Below are 26,348 nucleotides of genomic sequence, written 5' to 3'. Positions count from 1 at the left end.
TGGCCTCTGAATAAAGCTCATATTCCTTTCCAGTCCAAACCTATCTCTTGAGTATTAGCCTTTAGAACAACGGGAAGCTGAACTTGGGTTTCTGTAACATGGCTTTCCCATCAAAAATGTACACCCTGAATCTAATCATAAGGAAACATCAGACAAGCCTAGACTGAGGGACATTCTACAAAATAAAGGGCTGCGCTGCAAGATGATAAAAAAAGAGAGAGAGAGAGAGAGAGACAAGACAGGAACTGATCCAGATTTAAAGGGATTAAAGACATTAAACAAACATCTGCTAAATGCAAGTGTGGTCCTTGATTGGATCCTTGATTGGATACTGGACCAGAAAGCAAAAATTCTTTTTCTTTAGCTATAAAAGAGGTTAGTGAGACATTTGGTGACATTTGACTGAGCTATGAGGCATAGATAATACTGTATAAGTGTCATACATGAAATATTTATAATGCTATATAGGCATTAATGTCCTCATTTTGATAATTGTACTGTAGGCATGAAAGAGGATGAATTTGTTTGTAGGAAATACACATTCATGGGAGTAAATGTCATCATGTTTATAACTTATTCTCAAATGATTTAATAAAAAACCCAATACATACACATTCATCCATATTACATATAGAGAATGACAAAGCACGAGGGGTATATTATCAACATTTGGGGAATCTGATGGAGTGTATACAGAAATTTTCTGTATTATTTTTGCAGCTTTTCTGTAAGTCAATTATTTCTCAACACAATGTTCTACACACACACACACACACAAGTAGAATGTGTAATAAACTCCTATGTGCTTATCATCTAGCTTCAATTATCATCAACTCATGGCTAACCTTGTTCCATCTTACCTACACCTATATGTTCTACATCTGTACAGTGCTTTAGTCCTATAACATTCTTATAAGCACTATTTCATTTTGAGCCTCGCAGAAATCCTCTAAGAGGAAGGGCAGGAATTATCCTCTCCACTTAGTAGAGGAAGCAGCTGAAACAGAGAGAAGCTTAGGTAGGAAACATTCTTTTGTTCATACAGTTAGCTAGCAACAAGTTTAGGACTGGAAGGCTTTCGGGCTTGGGCTTATTGCTCATCTCACCACATATCATTATTCTATAATAGTAACCATGAAAACCCCACCACAGTGGGATCTCCAGGACTTTCCTCTTTCTTCCTGATTCTGTGTCACTATCATTAACGAACCAGCCCAAGATCTCTTAGGTTGTGAGGGCATAAAGATGCCAGGAAATCCACCACCTCTGCTCTCTCCATGGCTCAGGTGCTATGCTCTGGGTGAAGACTACTCTATGTGTCTCCTCGCCTCTGTCTTTCCTGGGAACACATCCTCATTCTTTCCTCGGGGCCCTGACATCAATTTGCATGGGCCTTTAACTGTAAAGTTTTTATTTTATGATACAGTTAGCTGTTATACGTCTGTCTCTCCAGCTAGAAGTGAGCTCCTTCATGGTGAGTCCGTACTTTCTTCAATTAGGATCTTAGCCTCTCATATTAGTAATCTGGAGTCAGTTTAACAAACAGACTATTTACAAAACTGTGAGCAGAGTTTAGGAAAATGAGAGAAATCCTATAGTATCGTCCCTTCCCTTCTCTCACCAGCTCCCCCAAACCCCATATTTACCAGCCCTAGAGCTGACCAGTTACTGGAATCCTTTTGGAGTGAGAACCAGAGAAAGTCAAGTGGACACACCTGTGACAGATGGGCACCACTTCGCAGGTGCAGCTAACACTGACTGGAAGCCAGGAGGCAAGGGAGCCATCGGTAAGGGTCAGTCTCCAGGGTACAGAATGGGGAAGAGAGGGCAGAAAGTGGAACAGGTGGAGATGGTACTCACATCTTTGCATCCCTAGCATGTGAGAAAGTGCCCAGCATATAGCTGGTGCCAGAAATATTTTTTATTGAAAAGCTGAAACTTAGATATTGCTCATTGATATACCCTAGAAATATAGAAAACATTTTTTCGCATTGCTACAGCATATTTAACACAGTTAAAACCAGAGAAATACCAAACATATTATCAAAGTTTAAAGTGTATGTTGTCATAATGAAGTTAGATTTCTAAACCAAAACATAAAACTGATTGGTTTAAAAAAAAAAAAAAACAAACTGATTGGGACAGCCTGGATGGCTCAGCGATTTAGCACCACCTTCAGCTCAGGGCATGATCCTGGAGACCCAAGATCGAATCTCACATCAGGTTTCCTGCATGGAACCTGCTTCTCCCTCTGCCTGTGTCTCTGCCTCTCACTTTGTCTCTCTCACGAATAAATAAATAAAATCTTTAAAAAAACCTGATTGGTTAATGAACATTATAGCCAAGGTAGAGTGTTGTATGATTTTGAAGTGATAATTCTTCTCTAAGTGGATTCAGTTAAAGATTTTATACACCCCTTAACATGAGAAAAATAGATTTTTTTTGGTTCTACTTTTCTCGCCCAAATACTTAACCTCCTCTAGCTGTTTAATAATCAAAACACCATGAAACTCAGGCATAATGGAAAGCGCTGCTGCTAATGACAAACACACAAACGTACCCATTACACCCCTGCAACGACACTGGAGAGCTGGTCCAATGTCCCACGGCAGGCAGTGCTGGTCCTCCAGCTCTCTAGAGTCAGAGTCTCTGCTCTTCTAAGTATATCTGCTCGGTGATTTTTGCAACATAAACCCTTGCTTCAGGGCCACCGGGGTGGCTCAATCTGCGAAGCAGGGTCTGACTCTTGATTTCTGTGAAGGTCATGATCTCAAGGTCCTGAGATCAAGCCCTGCTTCCTGCTCTCCGCTCAGCAGGGGTCTGCTTGAGCTTCTTTCCTTCTGTCCCCCCTCAAATATAATCTTTAAAAAATAAAACCACAAAAGAAAACCTTGCTTCAAAGGCCAGTCAGTACTTATTTCTGTTGATCTACTTAACAAAAAACCCCTGAAGTGTTTGCACTCTACACTAGAACTCCTTGAACATCTATACTTAAAGTGAGGTTGTAGTTCCAATAACAAACTTAGCAGGGGCCAGTAATTTGCTGGGAATTTACAGTTTAGGCCCTTGATCACATAGGGCAGTCTGTCCAGGATTTGTCCCCGCTGTCCAGGCGTCATGATGAATAGTACTCCTTTTCTCCAAAGTATTCTGATTTGGTCAATAAATTACCTGGTCACCCTACTTAAAGGCAGAGCCTCAGTTTACTCTTGAAGACGGCAGCATTCCGCAGGGATGTGGTCCAGCGCCCCGGTTGCGATGCCTCTGCGGTGGATCGCGTACCGGACCCTGTGAACAACAGCCACCAGCTCCATGGCTCCCCGCAGCACACATTCATTCCCTCCCAGCTCTGGAAGCTCCAAGTGCAGAATCAAGGTGCGGGTCAGTCTGCAGGCCTCGGGAGACCCCGGGGCGGGGGGGGGAGGGGGTAGCCGTTCCTTGGGTCTGAAGCTTCCCAGGCTGGGAGGCCCCCGCCCCCCCCCCACCGCCCGTGTGTCCCCCGCCGGTCCCACCACCTGTTGGATTCAGGTCCCACCCGGGTAACACGAGGTGATCTCCTTATCTCAGATATTTAATTTTCAATTATATCAGCAAAGACTTTTGGGGGGTTTTTGTTTTTTTCAAATAAAGTCACATTTGAAAGGTCACATCTAAGACCTGAGATCACAGGTCTCAGGGGTCATGAACATGGACAGATCTTTCTGAGGGCTACCATTCAACCCAATACACACCTTAAAGTTAAGCTTACATTTTCTAACTAGATTGTTTCAAGTATGGAATTTCTGGGTTACATTTTCAAATGTAATTCAAATCTCATTGAATCACTTACACTTGGCATGTATATCCCAGATGTCCCCATGACACATTAAAGGCCAACTAAGGACCGCCTCCCTGGCCCCTGCCCTGAGAAATCTGCTTTCTATAACCCTCTTCACAAAAGATTCGTCAAATTCATTTAGAATCCATCAATGGAACTAGCATGAGGGGAGTGAGCCACTTGCCTCAGGCACAGAATTTAAGGAATTTGCTAGTATTATATTATTTATCTTGATGACGGAAGTTTTGGCACCCCAATGAGCTGTGTCCCCAAGGTCAGTGCCTCATGTGTGTCTCCCCCTAGAATCTACATCTTCAGCCACTTTCCTTTGTAAGATCAGGCATCATAGCTGTTGTGTTTGTGGCAATTCTCTACTAATGAATATATAAAACATGCTCTTTCCTCTCCACTCTCAACATTTCTCAGTTATCATAATCAGTGTTTTAAGTCAATAAAAATACAATACAAATGCTTTGAAGGATTAAGTTTTCCTTGGTCCCTTTTCTTCCTCCTCACCACTAGTCTGCCCCACTTTTCCTATTCTAAAGCCCAGAATAAGAAAAAAATAGACTTTCTAATTTTCCCTTCTTGGAGTGGCCATCAAACAGTGAAGACGAGATTTTTTTTTTCTGGATGAAAAGGTACATTTAAATCAATAATAAGTAGTTGTCGAATGTCTTAAGTGTTCCTCCAACCCCAAACACTCAAGATTTCATGTTCCTTTCATTTTTATTTCCACTGGAAAATATGTATTGATATGTTACCACCATCCTACCTCATTCTGAAACGTCACATTCAAAGTTATGAAGACCACAAGCCACCATTCTGAACAGCAGCTACCATAAGCATTATCTTCCAAATTAAGCCAGCAGAACTTGAGAAGCCTGGCCTAAAACCGCAGCCCCCGAGTCTTTACTTGCAGCCCAATTCCCTAAGATATCGCTTCTGTTAGAATTCCAGCCAATTCTGACCCTTCTCTTCTTCACCTTTGAGAGGATGTATGGGACCTGTCCTGAAAGAGTCTTAGTCTGACTCTCTGTGTCTAAATCACAGCCTCTTTCCCATGATACTGGGAAACATGTCCCCCAAGCAGGGAGTAGGGGAGATAGATCTAGAGAGTCCCCTGAGGAGGTGAGTCTCTTGAGGGACATTCCACTTTTCAGAATTTGCTTAGCTTCATTTTCAGAACAGGATAGAACTTCATGGCTGGTCATTTTTCTGAACAATTACTTTTTCAGTCACTGTTTAGACATCATGTCAAGCTGGAATGAGGTAGCAGACTGTGGAGACAAGTTAAATTTGTTATGAGATGTTTACATGGTTCGAGATATGAATGCTTCAGAAAGAGAACTTCTCATTTTATGTTTTTTACTTCAAGCTCAAGTATATGAGTCTGGTGGCCACTGGCTATTCATTAATAATAGTTCATTGGATCCATGTTATTTTTGTTTTCAGCTTGATCTGCTCACTGGTCTTTAGTCTTAGCACCCTCAAAAGACATTGTTTTGAAATTACTATAAGGGCTCCTGGGTGGCTCAGTTCAGCGTCTGTCCTCGACTCAGGTCATGATCCCAGGGTTCTCAACAGGAGCCTCACTTGTCTCTCTGCTCAGTGGGGAGTCTGTTTCTCCCTCTCCCTCCGCCCCTCCCCTGCTCATGCTCTCTCTCACTCTTTCAAATCAAAATAAAATCTTTAAAGAAATAACTATAAAACTATAGCCTTAGGAGATTGTGAAGAAAAACAATTTATCCTTTTGTCAAACCTTAGAAACTTTGTTATAATGCAATTTACTAAGTAAACCATTGGCTTGAGAACAATTATAAAAATATAAGCTTTCAGTTTTCGTATAATTAAACTCACAGGACAAAAGGACAATCAGTCAGTCAATAATTTAAAGCCTGCTAAAGTATGAGGCAATATACTATGTTATCTATTATAATGGAAAACAATCATAATCCAAAATCATAGATAATATTAAAAATCTATATTTGTTGGAGTTTGCACATGATATTTGCAGATCACCATTTTTTACTTATATTTTGGAGAGACTAGCATTAAGAGTTACATTATTTTGAGCACACTCCATTGGACAATAAAATAACTTGCGAATTTGTGGGAAAACTTGAGGACACTTCAGTTTGAGACTGAGAAAAAAGAATAAAGAAAAAATGAGAAAAGAAAGACTGAATAAGCTGAAAAATATAATTAAGACTAGATCTATTTTGTCATAGCTATAAAATAAAAGGATTGTGGGGCATTTGGATGGTTCAGTCAGCAAAGCATCTGACACTTGGTTTCAGCTCAGATCATGATCCCAGGGTCATGGGATCAAGCCTCTTCTTGGGGGCAGCCTGGGTGGCTCAGCGGTTTAGCACCGCCTTCGGCCCAGGGCGTGATCCTGGAGTCCTATGTCAGGCTCCCTGCATAGAGCCTGCTTCTCCTTCTGCTGGTGTCTCTGCCTCTCTAGACTCTCTCTCTGTGTCTCTCATGAATAAACAAATAAAATATTTTTTTTTACAAAAGCCTCTTGTTGGGCTCTGCGCTCAGCACGGAGTCTACTTGTCCCTCTCCCTCTGCCCTTCCCCCTGCTCAATCTTACTCTCTCTCTCTCATAAATAAATAAATAAATAAATAAATAAATAAATAAATAAATTCTTAAAAATAAAATAAAAGCACTGTTTCTCCTGTGCAGTCGGGCAACCAGTTTATGGTTTTGTAGTCATTTTATATATTAGAAGAATAAGGGGTGGGGTAAAAGGAAGAAGTTAGAGGGATCAAAACTGTAGAGAAAGAATGAAGTGAAGGCTAAGAGCACTTCCCTGACTCTCTCTGCCTCTCCCTGGCAGCAGCAGTTACACTGGAAGGTGAAGGGGTGACTCTAGATGAGGCAGGTCAAAGAGAGAACATGCTTGACAATCGTAACCAAGTGCAATATTGTTGATTCGTTTTCCCTTCAGACTACCTTGCTAACACAGACCTAGGTGTAAGCACTAGCGATTGTAAGCTGTTCTAGACTCAGGCTGCATCTTACAGGACACCAAAAGTTTGGAAAGGAAAATATTCAGGCACTTGTTGTGCATCAGCCTCTGTGCAACAATTGCCAGCGCTGGCATGAGAGCACTGTCCTGGTGCCCTGTGGGGCTTTTCCTCCTGCACACAGGGTGTCGCCCAGCCTCTGCTGGGTCCTCACCCGCAGCCGCACCCACCGCTCAGTTCTGGTGGTGCGGTCTTTGCTCGGCTGCTTCATAGCATATGAGCTTGAGTTTCAGAGCTCCTCTTTTCTGACACGTGGGCTTTTTAAAAAGGTGAAATATCACATAGGGAATATTAAAAGACTGGTGGTCTTCAAAAGCCATAAATACTTTAACTTTTTTTTTTAAGTGAGGCAAAACCAATAAAAACATGTTGTGGGGCACTCTTGCACCTGTTCTTCGAATAGTGACTCAGGGAATTTGATTTGTGTTTGAATTCCAAAGGTAAAATTTCCAGAGAGAGACATTTGCTTTGGGTGTAGGAGCAGTACTGATTTAATCCTGCCAGCAGGGCAGATGACCATTAATTAAATATTGTGATGTAAAATAGGCCAACTGGGCTGCTGATTAGACAGGCTTTGTGTACAAATGGATCCAGCTTCGGCAATAGCCATCTGACATCAATCTCATCATCTGTTTGCAAAGGCAAAACCAGAGTTGTTCTGTAGCAGCAAATCACTGAGAAAAAGATGACTTGGTTTGTCTCAGGTGTTTTATACATACAATGTTACACTTTGGAGGTTATAGGGAATAGTCGGTTTTTAAAATATAATTTTTCTCTGTATGTGTTCTTCACCAAAAAGTGAAATTCCCACATTAATCTTTCAGTTTCTCTTACATATGCAGAGATGAAAATAGAAATCCATCTAAATTGCCATGTATGATTATCATGCTGTAACATTGTAGTTAGAACAACGGTTCTCAAAGTGCAGTTTCTGTCCAAGTAGCATCAGCATCATCTGGGCACTCAGGAGTGCAAATTCTCGGGCTTCCCCAGGACCACCGAATCAGAAACTCTAGGGGTAAGGCCCAGCCATGGAGCAAGCCCTCCGATTCTGATTCAAGGCAAAGTCTGAGAAAAACGTTGTCATTACTTATTTTTGCTTATAGTGGAATCATTACAAATTGAGCACAAGGAAACCACGGAATCACACATTCTCTTATCTGGTCTCACATCTGCTATTCAGCAAGATGGATGATTTTGGAACTGTGCTCACATGTATCTAAAACACAAAGCCTAGACTCATTCCACTGGAAGGAGAATTCTGAGATGACAGAATTGTCATCAGAATGTCAACAGAATGGCTGTTTGCCATTCAACTTCTGAAGAAAGATTAGATCCTGAAAAAAACATTGCAGCTGAGTTGCAAACATTGTAAATTATTCAAAGGGATGGATGTTACATAGTTTCAGACTCTGGATGGCATTTTGTTAGACTGGGTAATTTAAACTCCCACAGCAATTATTGAGTACTCTGATTTTTAAAGAAAGTAAAACAAAACTAAACAAACAGGAATAAACCTTTTGTTTGTTAATAGATGGATGGAAATATTTGGGAGAGCGAAAGAAAGAATAAACAATATACAATATCATTAGCATGATCAATCCTTTCCCATCCAAGCACTTCCATTCTAAATTAAAGCTGTTTTCTTCTGGTGTAAACTCTTGAAACTCTCCAGAACATACAAAACTACAAAATAAGGTAAAGAAAAGAGTCTTCTGATAATCTTTTACATCCTAAAAGGGTACTGTAATGAACTGCTCCTTGGAAAATTATCAAAAGTGTTCACATTCCTTTAAAAGTTGTCTTTAAAAAAAAAAAAAAGAAAAAAAGGAAAACGAAAAGACTGAGCCTGAGAAAATCAATATCTTTTAGTTTGTCAAAAAAATGGGGGATTTTACTCATTTATTTTTGTAAAATTTCATTTATTCATGAGAGACACAGAGAGAGGCAGAGACACAGGCAGAGGGAGAAGCAGGCTCCCTGCGGAGAGCCCAGTGTGGGACTCCATCCCAGGACCCCAGAATCACAACGTGAGCCAAAGGCAGATGCCCAACCACTGAGCCACCCAGGCATCCCTACATTGGGCTTTTAATAACTGCTAGAAATAAACTTTATCAACATCTGCGAATGGTGCAACATTAAATGAATTTTGATACTCTAAAACTCTCAACGACCTATCTGGGGTGATTAGTTTCCCTCTATTAATATCAGAGAGGGCCAGAGAGGGCCTCTGAAATTCCTAGAGCTTCAGTGGTAGGTTTTCTGTTCGCCTTCCCCCTTGAGGCCATGAAATAGGTCTTATGCTTTATTTCAGGCTTCTTTGCTACTTTCTGAGTTTTTCTCTTTCAGTTTGATATGTGCACAACTTCTGTTGTCTGTTTCCTCTGTTCTTTAGGGGAAAGTTGAAAGTGCAATTTGGGGGGATTATTAATAGTTTCCAGTAAAATAGTCCCATGAGCAAGAAGGGAAGGACAGAAAAGAAAAAAAGTAAAAAAGGAAGACTTTGCTGAAATGAGAAGTAGGCGAGTAACTCTAGCCTCCACATACAAATCTGTAGTATAAGCAAATCTTCTAACTTTGGGAAACCTTTGAGGGAATATACCCAGAGACTAGAGGAAATCTCCACTGGGTGTGTTTCCTGGACATTTCTCAACATTGTGGTAAAGGGATATTGCATAACTTGTAACAAGCACCACCATTTCCTAAATGAAAGACATGGTACTTATGCATCAGAAATACTTTATGCAGAATCCTGGGATCCAGCTCCTGCTCTGTGGGGAGCTTGCTTCTCCCTTGGCCCCTGCCCTCACTCCCCTCACTTATGCTTGCTTGCACTCTCTCTCTCTCAGTCACTCTCTCTCAAGTAAATAAATACAATCTTGGGGGAAAAAAAGGAAGGAAATCAAAAATATCAAGTTCTGGATTTGCGTGTTAGATACTCTGAAACATTCCAATTTCTGTAAGGCTGTAGGGAAGAAGAGAACGCAGAACCCAGTGAGTGGCCCAGGCCCCGAAGTGTCACCACACAGAACATGGTAGGAGCCATTGCCAAGCCCACCTCTGCAAACCCAACTAAAATCAACCCCCGCGACAGAACCATGGGTAACATTTAAGGGTGAGACTAGTTAGGGAGGAGTAGGGAACTGCTCCGTAGACCCGGGGAAGACTGTCAGAAGAGAGGACTAGGGATGCCCAGGGGATCCTGAGGAAGAGGCTGCCTTGGGCTCAGGATGATCCTGGGTCCTGGGACCCAGCCCCACATGAGGCTCCCTGCTCAGCTTCCCCCCCTCCTTCCTAGTCATGCTCTCTTTCACTATCTCTGTTGCTATCTGTCTCTGTCTCTCTCTCTCTCAAATAAATAAAATCTCTATTTAAAAAATCTCTATTAAATGAAGAATTGCTTAGCTTCTCCCCCTCCTTCCTAGTCATGCTCTCTTTCACTATCTCTGTTGCTATCTCTCTCTCTCTCTCAAATAAATAAAATCTCTATTTTAAAAATCTCTATTAAATGAAAAATTGCTTAGCACAGAGGCAGTTGTGGTGAGGTCCAGTTAGATGACCATTCAGAAGGACGCTAGATTTGAGACCGTGGATGATTTTTGCTATGACAAGTTCAGTTGTGTAATGAGGATGGAAACCAAGCTGAAAAGTAGACAAGAGATGAGAAAGCAGCGATTGCAGAAAACTCTATCAGGAAGTTGGCAATGAAACAAAGCAGAGGGGAAGAAGGGTAACTGGATGGGGACTGTGAGCTTAGGGAAGATGCAGGGGTAAGACTTGTACACATTTATACGTACCAGGGAGGAGAAACTAGAAGAGAGAATGAGAGAGAAAAAATAGTAAATTAAATCCCAGGAAAGGTAGGAAAAGAGAAAGATCATTGACAAAGATGAAGAAAGATGGTTTTGGAAAGAAATGAAGGGTTTCTTTTCCTCTAAGATAGGAGGGAGAATAAGATAGATAAACATATGGTAACTTGGAAGCAGACAAGAAGGAAGGCATGACGATGCCTCATAGCTTCTCTCCGGGTGAGCTAGGACGCCGTCCTCCTGGGAGCGGGGCTAGTGGAGCCCAAACAGGAGTGACCCGAGTTCACACAGGGAGTGACGGATGCCGGGCTCCAGGGTGCAAAGCTTAAAAAAGAAAGAGAAATCTTATGTATTTAAAGCTTTCTCTTCCCTTCAGTACATCTCCTGGTAAAACGACACTCTAAAATAAGGAGAAAAGTGCTATTCGGACAGGAGCAGTGGTAATGGTTCAATGGCACCACTTTTGTCTGAAAGAGAAACCCACGTGGGGAGTGACCTGAGCACGGCCGTGGTGGGCTCCGTCGTCTTCAGAGGCGCCCAAAGCAACATCAGTCTGAGGCGAGGTGACCATCAATCTTCACTCCGAGACTCTCCCAGTCATAACTGTGCAGAAACCTTGTCATAACCTTGCCCAGGTGTCAACGGCCAGCTTGCTTGGCCGAGTGTTGCCCCAAGTGCAGCATTTAAACCCCTTCAGGGCTCTAATTCCCAGCTTCTGCCCAGGAAAGAGGAACACGAAGCCAAACTCAGTGGAGGAAACGAACAAGCCTCAGGTGACACACGCTGCTTTCTGGCTGCTTCCTACAAAGCTCGGAAAACAGTATGCTCTAAGCTAGGGTTTTATTAGAAAAGGGAAAATAGGCGGCTTACCGTACAGACACTGACCCAATGTGTGTACAATCCTTTATAACATATGAAACCTACAATGTGTGCGATCGCAAAAAGTTTGAGGGTACACACACTGTCCCAGGACACTGATTACGTTCCCAACAGGGAAGCCGAGCTACCACCAGGAGGAAGGTGCCAAAGGGTGGAAACCCCGGTGATGGGTCTACATTCTCCAGGTGAGAACAGTACACTTGTTACAATGCAGACATTTATTCTTTTCTACAAATAGAGTAAGGGGGGAAAATATTTATTAACTCTTGTGTAACTACATAAGCTGGTACAGAGCAAGATTTAAAGAAACTCAAACATCCAGGTATATTAGGGTCTTCTGAACAAAATTCAACTAATAGTTCTATCCTTAAGGACTCATGGGCAGCCCTGGTGGCTCAGTGGTTTAGCGCCACCTTCAGCCCAGGGTGTGATCCTGGAGACCTGGGATGGAGTCTCACGTTGGGCTCCCTGCATGGAGCCTGCTTCTCCCTCTGCCTGTGTCTCTGTCTCTGTCTCTGTCTCTCTCTCTCGGTGTCTCTCGTGAATAAATAAATAAAATCTTAAAAAAAAAAAAGGACTCACTGAACCTTTTCTTAAAATCAGAAATTGCTCAGCACACAAACAAGTGTATACATTGTATATAATATACATGCAACAATCTTGTGGACAAGAAAGCTTATTGCCCTATCAGGCCTTTTATTAGTTCTTTATTCTAATTAGGACTTTATCTGTATCTATATCTTTATTATGAGAGGAATCGAAAATCCCTGAATCTTCTTTTCTAAAAGAAAGTTACTTTTCCTTCTCTCTGCTCCAAATCCCTAAGTGTTCTCTTCCTTACCTCTAGCAGAACAAGATGAGGAAGAAACAACCAACAACCCCACAGCACACGCTACAGTTTCCTTTGTCTTTCCTTTGTTCTATCATAACAGTGTCGCTCTGGCAGCGAAGTTACTAACTTCCTAGGAATGCCTTCCTTCTTTATCTTCAAATTGTATGTTGCATCAAATATTGCTTTGTTTGACCTTAAGACTCTTACTCCTAAGAGACTTTTTTTTCCTTTCCAGTTTTATGGAGATATAATTGACATACAGCACTAGGTAAATTTAGGATGTACAGCATTATAATTTGACTTACATAGATTGTGAAATGATTAAGAGACTTCTTAAATGGGCCAAGCTTTTTTTCTGAAGATTTTAAGATTAAACAATACTCAAAAAGTGTCTTTAGCCAAGATATCCAATGGTTTCTTAAAATATCTTTAGAAAAAATGATTGAAACCATTTTGTTATACGTTGCATTGCTTTCCCACCATCAAATTTGTTGACTATACACATTTTCACACAAGAAGATATTCAATTTTATTTTTCTCAAAATTAATTTATTTATTGAGACACATTTATTTCCAATCATTATTTAAAGTCCCTATCTCATGAGATAGTTGTGAAAACTGTATGACTCATAAATTAATTACATGTAACATAAAACCCTTAGGGAAGTGCACACAAATAAGCAAGTGATACAAAAATGTTAGCTGCTCTTATTATCACTTTAAGAGTGATTAAGAAAATACTGATTATCTTTTTTATGTTTTTGATTACATATTAAATACATATTTAACAGATGGTTGGTCTGTATTTTCTGCCTAAGAAATGTATGAGTTTTTTTTTCTTTTCCAGAGAAGTCATTTGAAAGTTAATAATATTTAAGATATTAAACTCCTGCTAAAAACTGAGCAGGGACTGTGGTTACCTAAAAATCTCCTATTAAAACTTCAGACATATGCATGTATGTGGGATAGAATAAACTGCAAAGCTGAACATGAGATGTAAACTATGGAGGGACATTATGTTTACTATCATCCTCTTCTTTTTTAAATAAATTAATTTTTTATTGGTGTTCAATTTACCAACATACAGAATAACACCCAGTGCTCATCCCGTCAAGTGCCCCCTCAGTGCCCGTCACCCATTCACACCCACCCCCCCGCCCTCCTCCCCTTCCACCACCCCTAGTTCGTTTCCCAGAGTTAGGAGTCTTTTTCTTCTCCCTTCCCTTATATTCCCTTTCACTGTTATTTATATTCCCCAAATGGATGAGAACATATACTGTTTGTCCTTCTCCGATTGACTTACTTCACTCAGCATAATACCCTCCAGTTCCATCCACGTTGAAGCAAATGGTGGGTATTTGTCGTTTCTAATGGCTGAGTAATATTCCATTGTATACATAAACCACATCTTCTTTCTCCATTCATCTTTCGATGGACACCGAGGCTCCTTCCACAGTTTGGCTATTGTGGCCATTGCTGCTAGAAACATCGGGGTGCAGGTGTCCTGGCGTTTCATTGCATCTGAATCTTTGGGGTAAATCCCCAACAGTGCAATTGCTGTGTCGTAGGGCAGGTCTAGATAAGAAGCTTTTGCACAGCAAAGGATACAGTCAACAAAACTAAAAGACAACCTACGGAATGGGAGAAGATATTTGCAAATGACGTATCAGATAAAGGGCTAGTTTCCAAGATCTATAAAGAACTTATTCAACTCAACACCAAAGAAACAAACAATCCAATCATGAAATGGGCAAAAGACATGAACAGAAATCTCACAGAGGAAGACATAGACATGGCCAACATGCACATGAGAAAATGCTCTGCATCACTTGCCATCAGGGAAATACAAATCAAAACCACAATGAGATACCACCTCACACCAGTGCGAATGGGGAACATTAACAAGGCAGGAAACCACAAATGTTGGAGAGGATGCGGAGAAAAGGGAACCCTCTTACACTGTTGGGAATGTGAACTGGTGCAGCCACTCTGGAAAACTGTGTGGAGGTTCCTCAAAGAGTTAAAAATAGACCTGCCACATAGATCAATGGAACAGAATAGAGAACCCAGAAGTGGACCCTAAACTTTATGGTCAACTAATATTTGATAAAGGAGGAAATACTATCCATTGGAAGAAAGACAGTCTCTTCGATAGATGGTGCTGGGAAAATTGGACATCCACACGCAGAAGAATGAAACTAGACCACTCTCTTGCACCATACACAAAGATAAACTCAAAATGGATGAAAGATCTAAATGTGAGACAAGATTCCATCAAAATCCGAGAAGAGAACACAGGCAACACCCTTTTTGAACTTGGCCACAGTAACTTCTTGCAAGACACATCCACGAAGGCAAAAGAAACAAAAGCAAAAATGAACTATTGGGACTACTATCATCTTCTATATGGATTTCTCAGACTCTACATTATCAGTTTCTGCTGATGTTTCATCCAACAAAATATTGCTGAGATCAGTTTATTCATGAACTTGCCTGAAGTATGGCTCCAGTAAAGCTGTGTGTCATAGTCTGCTTTTTTTTGTAATAGTTGCAAAATATAAAATTTTATAAACACTGTAAAATATTGTAGCATTTTACCACACTGTGCAGATTATAGAGTCTTGAGAATTCAGGTAGTAAGGAATGAAACCTTTCATAAGTGGGGATTGCATGGTATAGCATAGAAGTACATGTGTCATCAAACTATGGGCTATCTCCAGGAGCACACCAAGGAAGGGAGAGCTTTACAAGACCAAAAACGTGGTCAGTCATTTTAAAGGTGGGGACTTTTTTCCTTGTGAAGATCTACTGACTACACGCATGTGTTTGGAAAGAAATCAACCAAAGATGTCACATAAATTTAAAGAGATACAATTCTTAAGAGAAAAATATAAAATAACCCAATCACTTTGCAAATTAGCAACACATGATACAGAACCTTCTTTAAAAACAAAAGTAAAATATATTTAGAAAGGCAGAGAAGGTCACAAACCATTGAAATATCTAGATTTTCTTTCTCCCCCATGAACCCCTAGAATATTTTCTGACTTGGAAGTGATATCAAGCTCACTGAAAAAGTATGCTGTTGATGGATATTTATTGACATGGAAAGATGTTCATATTTTGGATAGTAAAAAGGTAGAACATACAATATAATCCATATTTATTTATGTATTAATTTGTAAATAGGCATAGAAAAAATGTCTAGAAGTTTCTGTGTAAAAATATTAATCATGGTTATCCCTGGGTGGGAACCAGACAGCATCTATTCACCTTCTCAATGTGCAAGCACTTGTCATGTCATTTATACTTGTAATAACTCTGTGAAATAAGTACTAGAGGCCTACAGTGAGACCAGGGCAGGGGAGCAGGCATTTAATAAATGATAGTTATTTTTAAATTATCATCTTATTTTTATTTTAATATTATTTATTATTTAGAGACTATCTCTGTTTTATAAATTAATACACATAGGTGAAGTGGCACCAAGGGCCCCACTTTGAATCTTTGCTGTTAGCTGGCTATCATTGGGTAGGCCATTTAATCTCTGATATTCAGCTTCTTCACTTATTAAATGATCCCAATGATAGTAATTATACTTACTTCATAGGGTAGATGTGAGGATTAATAAATTAATCCATATAATGTACTTAAAATAGTGTCTGATACATAGCAAGAACTCAATAAATGTTGGCTTTTATTCTTCCTGTCAAAAAAGGAATAATAACGTCCACCTCATGAAGTCAGTAAAAATTAAATAAAATAAAAACAGCTACCATGTAATGAGTGCCAGATGTGCAAAAAGCACCATACAAGTCCCTTTACACAAATTCCATTATAGGCTCTAAAAAAAGAGTTAATAACATTTCATTTCAAGCTACAAACCATCCCTGAATAAACTCTTCCTCCTTCTGTCTTCCATTACCAAAGAATATCGTCTTGAGATTTGTGACTATCACAAGGATCATCAGCACTTATCACACTCTCTAGGAACCTCTTCTCTCATCAAATAGTGGTTTTCCTCTTCCTTCAGACCTCTCTGTTGCAGAAAGAGGGAACAATGATATGGGTCTCCTGCAACTGACTACTTTTCCCTGCTTTAAAACCTCTCTCAAGGTCCAAAAAATACAGAAACTATGAGTTGGGTTAAAAGATCCAGAACACAACACCAAGAAAGAGATGGTGGAGAAAGTATGGCCCAATAAATCTGTATATTCCTAATGTCTCCCTGTCTCCCAGGGAGACCAGAAGGGATGAAAACTTTAGTTAAACTTTAGTTAGGTAAAAGAAAAGATACTTATGACTGAAAGCTATAAAATAATGGGGAGGGTTATCTTTTCTGCAAAAACTTCCTGGAATGACATAGAAAGGGTGCTTCCTAAAAATGAAGAAATGTACAACATAAATCTTTTTTTTAGAGAGAGAGAGAGCACATACATGGGTGTGGGAGGAGCAGACAGACAGAGAGAATCTTAAGCCCTCATGTGAGTCCAATCTCATGACCCTGAGATCATGATCTGGGCCAAAATCAAGAGTTGGGTATTTAACCAACTAAGCCACCCAGGCAGCCCACAACATAACTTTTTAAAGATCCCCCAATTAGGGAGAAGCATAGATGATTAACATTCAGTTTATACAATATTCTGTGCAAGGGCTGAGATACTTAGACAAACAGTCAAAGCCTTGCCCTTGTTAGTCTTATGCTCCAATTAGGGGAGACAGACAATGAACGTAATAGTATATAAAGCATATCTTAGAATGTAATAACTGCTACTGAAAACAGAGCTGGTTAGGAAATAGAACCAGCCAGAGTGGTGATAGAGACCAGAGATTGTGATTTTAAATAGGGTGGTCAGGGTATCATTGAGGTGTTATTTAAACAAAGACTTGAAGTAGATGAGGGAGAGAAATATGTCAGTATCTGAAGAAACATGTTCCAGCAGATAAAGCAGCCAGCATGAAAACCTTGAGGTAGGAATGTGTCTGATGTGTTTGTAGAACTATAAGGAAACACCTCAGGAAAAAGTCATGTAAGAGATGATGGTGGAGAGGAGAGAAGATAGAAGGGACTTGGAAGCCATCCATTGGCAGGACCAGTTTTCATTACAAGTGAAACAAGGAACCATTGGAAGGGTTTGTTGAGAGTAATGTGCTCTGACTTATGCTTTAAAATGGTCATTCTGGCTGTTGTGTTGAAAATTTCCAGGGAGGGGACATATGATGAAGCAGAGGGCACACCTACTGCAATCATCCAGGTGGGAAACTATGGCAGCTTGAACCAAGGCGTCAGATTCTGGATATTTCTGAAGGCAGAGCTGACTAAACTTCCTGAAGAGTTGAATGTATGGTGTGAGAGAAAAAGCAAAATCAAGAGTGACCCTGAAATTTTGGGAAGGATGGAGATACCATTAATGGAAAAAGGTTGTAGGCAATTTAATTTCCCCCTTTTCAAAAACAAGGAACATCCCAAAATGAGACGGAGAAACATCCAGTCCTTCCCTCATCTCAGGGAAGTGGGGGGAAAAAATCCCATCTCATAACTACAGGAGTTCTTCCTGAGAAACTGGTCTTTTCAGTTCATATCCACAAAAAGTACAGCAAACATATCCAGGACTCTCCTCCCCTGGTGCTTGTCCTTGAAACCTCACTCCTGTGCTTATATCTTGCCCATGTATCTGACATCACGGAATGAGGCTGAAATTCTCTGCGCTTACAGTTTTCTAACACGCTGATACTTAATCGCTCTTATGAATGACACTAATGGAAATACTTAGTCTTTTTAGGAACATATAGCATAACATGATACACATGCTTTCTAATCTTTTGTTCATAATTATTTGTAAACTATGCACTCTGTGTTATCCTTAAAGAGAAGACAGACACTTCCTGGGTTAGCAAGTGCTCTGCGTGGCAATTGGTTATCTGATACGTCTGGTTAACAAGTTTCTCTTTGACATTTAATAAACTGCAATGATTTCTCATGTGGTTATTTCCCCACTTGCTTCATGAGGGCAAAGGTCGGTATAAAGGGCAGCTTAGTGGGTCTGGTTACAGTAATAAAGGCAATTCCTATGGATAAGTGGGAAGTAAAAAGTTGTCTTTTCTGCCTCTGTTTTTTGAAGTTTAAATGTCCAGCTTTTCTGTGGAAATACATGATATCTTATTCTAATATTTTTGCCGTTCACAGTTTTATTTATACCTTCTTTGCCATCAATTCAATGCTTTTAGTTATGGTTTCACATCTTCCACACTAAAGATATTATTTTTTTTAATTTTTTTTAAATTTTTATTTATTTGTGATAGTCACAGAGAGAGAGAGAGAATAAGGCAGAGACACAGGCAGAGGGAGAAGCAGGCTCCATGCACCGGGAGCCCGACGGGGGATTCAATCCCGGTTCTCCAGGATCGCGCCCTGGGCCAAAGGCAGGCGCCAAACCGCTGCGCCACCCAGGGATCCCACTAAAGATATTATTAAATAAAGGACAAAAAGCAAGGTTTTTAAAAAAATGGAACTAGATTTTCTAAAATCAAGATATACTTGAGTTTTCCAATAAAATCATCCTTCAGTTTATGTTCATGAAAACTCTATATATCCAATAAATCAATATTTCAAAATATACTAAAAGAAAAGCATGATTCACAAGTCATCAACCTGCCCGGAGCCTCAAATACCCAGCCACTGGCAATTTGACTTTATAGAGTAGATTTAAATGGTAAAACCAAGAGTATTTTTCTGACCCTCCTCCCTCCAAAGGAAAACATAACACAAAGCAGCCCAGAAAATACCTCAAATCACCTCACCCATCACCATGTAAGAATTCTTATTTTTACATAGTCATGGTTACAGAAAGGACAGAATTTTTTTAAAGACCCAACATTTCCTCCTAAAATATAGTCTTACTAGTGTTTTGCTTCACATGAAAGTTTACACGCTCGTCAGTGACTCACCAGGCTTGCATCTCGTTAGGTCCTTGGAAAGGTTCTCTTTGCTTTGAGGCTGTGTCAGAAACTTAAAATATAAAATGTGTTCAGTGAAGCTGCCTGGTGTGAGTGACTTTGTTTATTCCCTGGACTCCACAACGGAGTGAAAATCCCAATCCTTCTCTTTGTAAAATAGCAAAAATATTCTCTACCTCACTCATCTCTTCTATACTTCAGGCCATAACGAACCCCACCACATGATCTTAGCTGATTTGTCAAGGAAAAGGTGTAAAATGTACATGTGTCGAGCAAATTAGGAATGGTCGATTACAAAATGATTTAAAAGTCTCTTCAAGTTGATGGAGCTGCCTCACTAGCTCTTTGCTTGTATGTATTTGTCGAAAGAGTAGGCTTTTTCAGGGTGGCAATGAGGTAAGTGCAGCAGGAGACACTTGCATTAGCAGAGAGAGAGTGATTCTAAAACAAGTCTAGGGTAATCAGACTCTTTGGCTCTGATGACCAAGCCAGAGCACGTACAGGAAGCGCACTGGTCAGCTAATGTTAGAGAAACACTGGCCTCTCACAGGGCCCCAGATGTCACACTGATTATGGATGGTGTGATAACTTGTAGTGTATTTTGACAGTCATTCAAGTAAAAATATAGCTGAGAGAACAGCAATAGAAAAGCCATCTGAGGCCTGATTTTTTTCATTTTTGTGAGTAAGGCCATAAAGTTCCCAGTCCATTACCATCCTCTCTCCTTCCTTTCCAGTAGCGTTTACCTTCCTCTTATTTTTAAAGGTGCAAATACACTAATGAGATACAACTTTTTAAAAATTAGTATTGATGTGCAAATTTTTGTTTTCCTAATGTTTCTGGCATCATCTACGGTGATATCATAAGCAAACAATCTTACAGTATGTATCTTGACTACTTGTATAGACAAATATCATACGACTAGGAAAAACCCTCCATCTCTGTATGAAGTGTTTTGTCCACTTATAGCAGCATAAAATACAGCCAAGAATCACAAACACTGGGAGATGGCAAGAGGTAGTGGCTAAGTTCTTGCACCGTTGGCTAGGTTCGTTTATTTTTTTTATGCCATTTTTACACATGTGAGCACAGCCAAGAAAATTAGCATAGCTGAGTCTACCTGAAGTGTAGTAACAAGCTAATCCTAAGGAAAAACCAAACAGAAGCTGTACCCTGACCCTTTTCAGATTTGCTCTTTATTGGGGCTTAGGGACCTAAACCTCTCCCTGGCAGACCCTAGTGTGCTTTAGTGTCACTCTGGATGTCAGAGTGACATCCAGAACAGGTAGTGATGATAAACAGAGCAAGGCCAACGAAAATTGTAGGGAAGAGAAATAATATTTGAGGAGAGCTCCCTGAACTAGCATATATTTAAAACAACACATTGGTAAATGTAAAGTAAATTCCAAGATAAACCAAAAGGAAGGTTCCAACTGGCAGAAACTTATCTGCCTACTAAAGATAATTCCATGGATTTTTATTTAAGGGATAGTACAAGGTCATGTGAAATAACATAGTTATTAGAAAACTGAGTCAAAGACTATTTTAACACTTCGTATAGCTTCAAGGAAGTAGCCCTGTCACATCATATTATCTGTTTACTAAGCACAAAGCCAGGAAATATCATGGATCAGTATCAATATCAAGATTCTAAGAATTATTCAACTAGTTTTCAATTATGTTCCTCCAGGGCCCATTTGTGGTCTTATTTCCTAGAAATATTTTATTTAGTTATACAATTGCTTATTAAAAATTCCCAATGCATAAATGTTTCATAAGACAACTGGATAGTCAATTTCCACTTCTGTTCAAATGCACAGTCCATGGAAACATTCTGCAGTCCTCATGGAGAACCAAGAGGAATCCTGGTAAAGGTCTTCTTGAGGGTAGCAAACCTGATGGAACACCTTGTACAATGAAGCACTGTTTGCAATTATGACGTAACTGCGTTCTTATCTACTTCTGGAGTTGCTTTTGTATTTATCAGAGCTGCAAGCATTTTCCTAAGATCAAACTACCTTACAGAGAAGTATTCTGATTTTCCTTCAGTAAAGGAAGGAAAAACTGCTCTATTTTTGCAGCACTGCAAAATCTTGTTCAGCTCTATTCCCCGTTTCCTCTGAAGGTCACTTCTCCATCTCTACCACTTCTTCAACATTATTCTCTTCCACTGATACTTACCAAGTCAGATAGAGAAGGGTGTACCTATTTTATATTTTATTTTTAAACAGTTAGAAGGGACACATCTAAAGATTTTAAACAGTAGTAGCTGATCTCATTTTTTTTTATTTTCCTAAATATATTTTTTCTTATTTAAAAGAAAAAAGCCTCATTGTACAAAATTTGGAAATTCCAGAAAAGTACAAAGTACAAAAGTGATGATACAAATTGGCCACATTACCATCAGCCAGAGATGACCACTCTTAATGTTTTTTCCAATCTTCTTTTCTATTCATATATATATATATTTTAAGATTTTATTTATTTAATCATGAGAGACACACAGAGAGAGAGGCAGAGACATAAGCAGAGGGAGAAGCAGGCTCACTGCAGGGAGCCCGATGCGGGACTCAATTCCTGGTCCCTGGGATCACGCCCTGAGCCAAAGGCAGATCCTCAACCACTGAGGCACCCAGGTGTCCCCATATATTTATTTTTAATGATGTTCAGATAGTATTGTGTCCTGTTTTCTCTACCTACCTTTATATTTTGAAAGTTATGCCCCCAGGTTGTTCAAACATAATTTTAATTTCTCCATAATGGTCATAATTTATTTACATCTTCCTTCATTGTAGGACATTTAGATATTTCTCAATTTTTCATTATTTTAAGTAATGTTATTGAGAATATCTTTCTAGATATTTAAAAATTGCCCTTCATCATTAAAACAGCTGATTAATCCAATATTTCTATGTACCTAGTGAGTTTTAGTCCCATGTGAGATGAGGGTCGCTGTCACATTCTGCCATCACACTGTCTCCAGATGAGGCACCCCAACATATCTTATGACTTGCCTGAGGCCACAAAACTAGTAATGTGAAATTTGGAATTCTTCGATTTTTTCACTTTCTCCATCTCCCATGCTCAATCACACTACTAAGTCAATCCTTTTGAATGGTATCTTTTTAACCCATTTATTTTCATTTAATACTAATGTTTGCTCCCCTATCCCAGGCCCTTCTTTGTAACCAACCCCAAAGTCATCTAAATGGCCTTCCTGCCTCTGGGACCTCCTTGTTCTAATCCTCCTCGTACACCTGCACAGTAGCAGATGGATCGTTCTTTATGCCACTGTCCAGCTGATTGACTTCTTACTGAAACCCCACACATCATATAAACTCCTTTGACCGGCTCTCAAAGCACCGTTTTATGCAACCAATCTTAACCTCATCCACTCCCCTCTCTGTTCACTATCCCATACTTGGCTTCTTGCCTTCTCCTTATAGCATTCACCCCACTCAAAATATTAATGTTTCCCTTCATCTCTTCAAATTTTACTCCATCCTCCAAGGCCCAGTTCAAGTCTCATGAAATTGAAAGAGCTTCCTATTGGATTGGAGCAAGTTGCCTTCCTTCCCAGTGGATTTGACATTGGCCAACTTGTGTTAAAAACTCTTGCTTTGCTGCTTCTGCTGGGAGAGTTGAGGGGACATAATTAACTCCCCAGAGCCTATTTCTACATTTGGAAATATGAATGGTTATACTAATATCTGCTGTCTATCAACGTCCCAGGATCCTAAGAAGGACTGGATATGTGTTACATAGTTTTGGTAAGATGTTAAGTGTCATAAGATAAGAAAAAGGATTGTCCACACTTTGAAACAATTCAGTACCCAGGTCTGTACCACTAATACCTTCTGCTTCATCATATGCTCTCACTGTTTGCATATGTTAATCATTTCTCCTCAGCTTGATTGCTAAGTTTCTGAATGCAATACAGTATCTCATATTACTTCTATAATCCCAGACTGTAACACTGAACATTGTCCTAAAGACTGCTAGTCTAATAGAGATGAGTTACAGCTGGTAAGGTCTGGCTATGAGTCACATTGGGATTTAGATATAAATGAAAGACCCCCAGATTTCTGTAAGCCTTCTGGAAGAGGATAGTCTGACACTTTGGGGAGCCCTGGAAGACTTTGTAAAGTCTATGAAACGTACTCTTAATTTGGATCTTGCCTTTCAGAGATATTCACTGAATTTTCACAGCAACCCTTAGGTAAAATACACATTCTGAAATCAGAGAACAGAAACAAGTATATCCTGTAGACATCCAGGAACAATAGCCAGACCTTTGGATATCTTTATCAGAAAGCTCAGGTTACCTAATCATGATATGTTGTTAAAGATGGTCTGCTGATGGTCTGCCTATAAATTACTCATTTGGTCTGAAATTCATGTCTCAGTTTTGATTATCTAATTACCAGAGATCTGAAGAACACTTTTCCCCATAGGCTTACCCCTAAAAGAGCCAGTTCTAGGTTACAGTTAGAGTTAATGACAAGAAATAGAATCAGTGCTATATTTAGGTTCAGAGTTGGGGTTACTGTTAAGTGGATGGTTAGTGTTCAGGTGAAGGCTCAGCTGAGAATGAAGTGTAAGTCTAGGTGTACAGATGTAGATTTCTGCTAGAGTTAGTATTACACTTGGGGTTAGGGTTGGGGATAGAGGTATGGTTAAGGCTACAGTTTAGGGTTGGAGTTCAGTTTAGGGTTAGGTTAGATTCCTGGATCCAAAGACAATTTAATAAAAAAGGATTCCTGAAGATCCCACTTTGTCTAGTAAAACATGACAGGCTTTTCCAATTTCCAAATTCCCAGAACTAGTGAAATACTGTTGGTAAAGAACACTGTACAGCATTCCAAGATTAAATGCAACTATATGGTTTCCCATAGCTTATCATGGTTTCCACCAGTTTATACAGTTTTCATTAAATCTCTAATACCAAAAGGGCAAGTAACACTTTTAATGTCAATGTTAAAACCCCCAAGTTCAATTTGCAGATTGTATTCAGTCTGTATGGCCCACTTCCTCTGCCCTGGTAGGCCCAATTTCCAACATAAAAGCTGACACCATTAAAGAAAAAAACCATAATCTAGAATTTACTTACATTTCTATAAAAAACTATCTTCAAATAAACTCTATACTTTGAAAGTACTAGTCAGTTGTCCAATGCCATCTACAGAAAACACCATTGGTTTTTAATAGAAACATGCTTCCAAATTGTTAGATGCCAGTCATGTCTGTTTTTCCAGCCCAGACCTCTTTCTCAAACTTCAAACTTGAATTTCCAATGAACGAATGATGTCCCCATGTCGCACTGAATGGGAACAGTCCAAAAATGAACCCATTGTTTCCACAGCCCTCACCCAAATCACCTGCTTCTCCTTCTTTTACAATCTGTTTAAAGGCAATGTTAATTACCAAGTGCTCAGAACCAAAAACTTTTGCTCAACTTTTTCCTCATCTCCCCCCGTATCAGTTCATTGTAAAAATTCTCTCAAATCTTTTCTGCATCCTCTCTCTCAATCTTCAATTAGGCCTTCGCTATCTCTTGCCTAAATCATTGCAACAGCCTCCTAAATAACCTTTGAATAATTTCCCTAATTTCAAGTTCTTCCTTGTCCAGTCTGCCCCTCTACATTGTCACCAAAATGTGACATCTTTGTTGGAAATCTTTTCTAGATTGTCTTCTAGTTTCTTCTACAAAAACCTTCTCCCTCCTCTGTTCCCCTGGAACTTTCCAATTCCTCCTTTGCATCACGCCATATCTTGTACATCTATGGTGGTACTTACCACACTTTATTACACTTGTCTCCTTGGAATCAGTGGTAAACTTCTGGAAGCTGAGTCTATCTCATTTATTCCTGCACATGGTATGTGCCCACAAAATTTTGCTAAGAGAAAATGGTTTACAGGACTAAGTAACTTTCACAGATCCTCTTTATATATTAGCACAGCCAGTCCCAAAATAAAATTCATGCTGTGTAAGGGTTCTTTAAAAAGCACACCCTGCATCTTAACAGGAAGTTACAGATTAATAAACAGCTGACAGAACAAACTAAATAGCATCCAGTGAATCACCAATTGACTGTCCCATTGCTGTTAACCAGATGCAGGGAGAAAGTAAAGATGAAGACAAAACATCATCCCTCAATGATGAAGAATTTTGCAAGATGCTCCAAGGCTCTGGGTAACAGAGCATTACATATTGCCCTACACCATGGTGATAATTCAAACACAGAAAAAAGGCTATAATAAAAATGGATTTGGAGGCTACATGAATACAGAAACTGGATTAATACCAAGTTTGAGGCCACAGAATATCCACCACACCCTATCTCATCCACTGTGTCATGGAGACCCTTGCATGTGGTGTATAATCAGTTTTTTAGTTACTATTCATGAGCATATGATGAATATACAGACAATATTTGGTTTTCTGTAACCACTGGCTGCACCGCAATAGAACTAAGAGAGGTGGGTTTCACAATTTTAAAAAGCAAAGAGCTCAGCTACCCTTCTTCTGAAGGCCTAAAAGACACAGCTCTGGGCATAGATTGTATGTACCAGAGGCCTAGCACTTAGAGCTTTTTCTCTTAGGAAAAATGCTAAACCTAGTACCCTGGAAGGTTAGTCCCTATTGAAAACTCCCAATGAAAAAAAAAAAAGAAAGAAAGAAAGAAAAAAGAAAACTCCCAATGACAGCTTTTACTTGAAAAGTGGCCAAAGGAAGCATAAGGGATGACTAGTGGGAGACGATATACAGAAGGACTGTGGCCGTACCACATACAAAAATAGAATACTGACCCACAACGTCTGCACTGACCAGACCCAAATAGTCAAGATTTGATCAATAAATGCAAGCTCCCCTAATATTTGCCCTGCTTGTGCCAGTGCTTCTAACTCAGAACCAACTAGAGAAAGCCAAATATACTCCCCAACAAATCACATAGAATGTTTGCCTTCTTTCCACAGGTGAACAGCCTCTAATCAAGGCCTACCCACAGCCTTCCTT

The 26,348-nt window shown here is 39.8% G+C and overlaps 1 protein-coding gene across 1 annotated transcript in view; it reads right to left on the bottom strand.

The window, feature by feature from the left end:
- The window catches only part of PSD3 (pleckstrin and Sec7 domain containing 3), a 713,619-nt gene extending 688,352 nt beyond the window's left edge, over positions 1-25,267 (bottom strand). The window contains exon 1 of the mRNA XM_077849463.1: positions 25,127-25,267. The gene's annotated coding sequence lies outside the window, so the exon portion shown is untranslated. The remainder of the gene's footprint in view (positions 1-25,126) is intronic.
- Positions 25,268-26,348: the final 1,081 nt, after the last annotated feature.

This window comes from Canis aureus, chromosome 15 (genome assembly GCF_053574225.1).
Source record: "Canis aureus isolate CA01 chromosome 15, VMU_Caureus_v.1.0, whole genome shotgun sequence".
Classification (NCBI taxonomy): Eukaryota; Metazoa; Chordata; class Mammalia; order Carnivora; family Canidae; genus Canis; species Canis aureus.
Note: the sequence above shows the minus strand (reverse complement) of the source record. Positions and strands in the feature narration are given on the sequence as shown.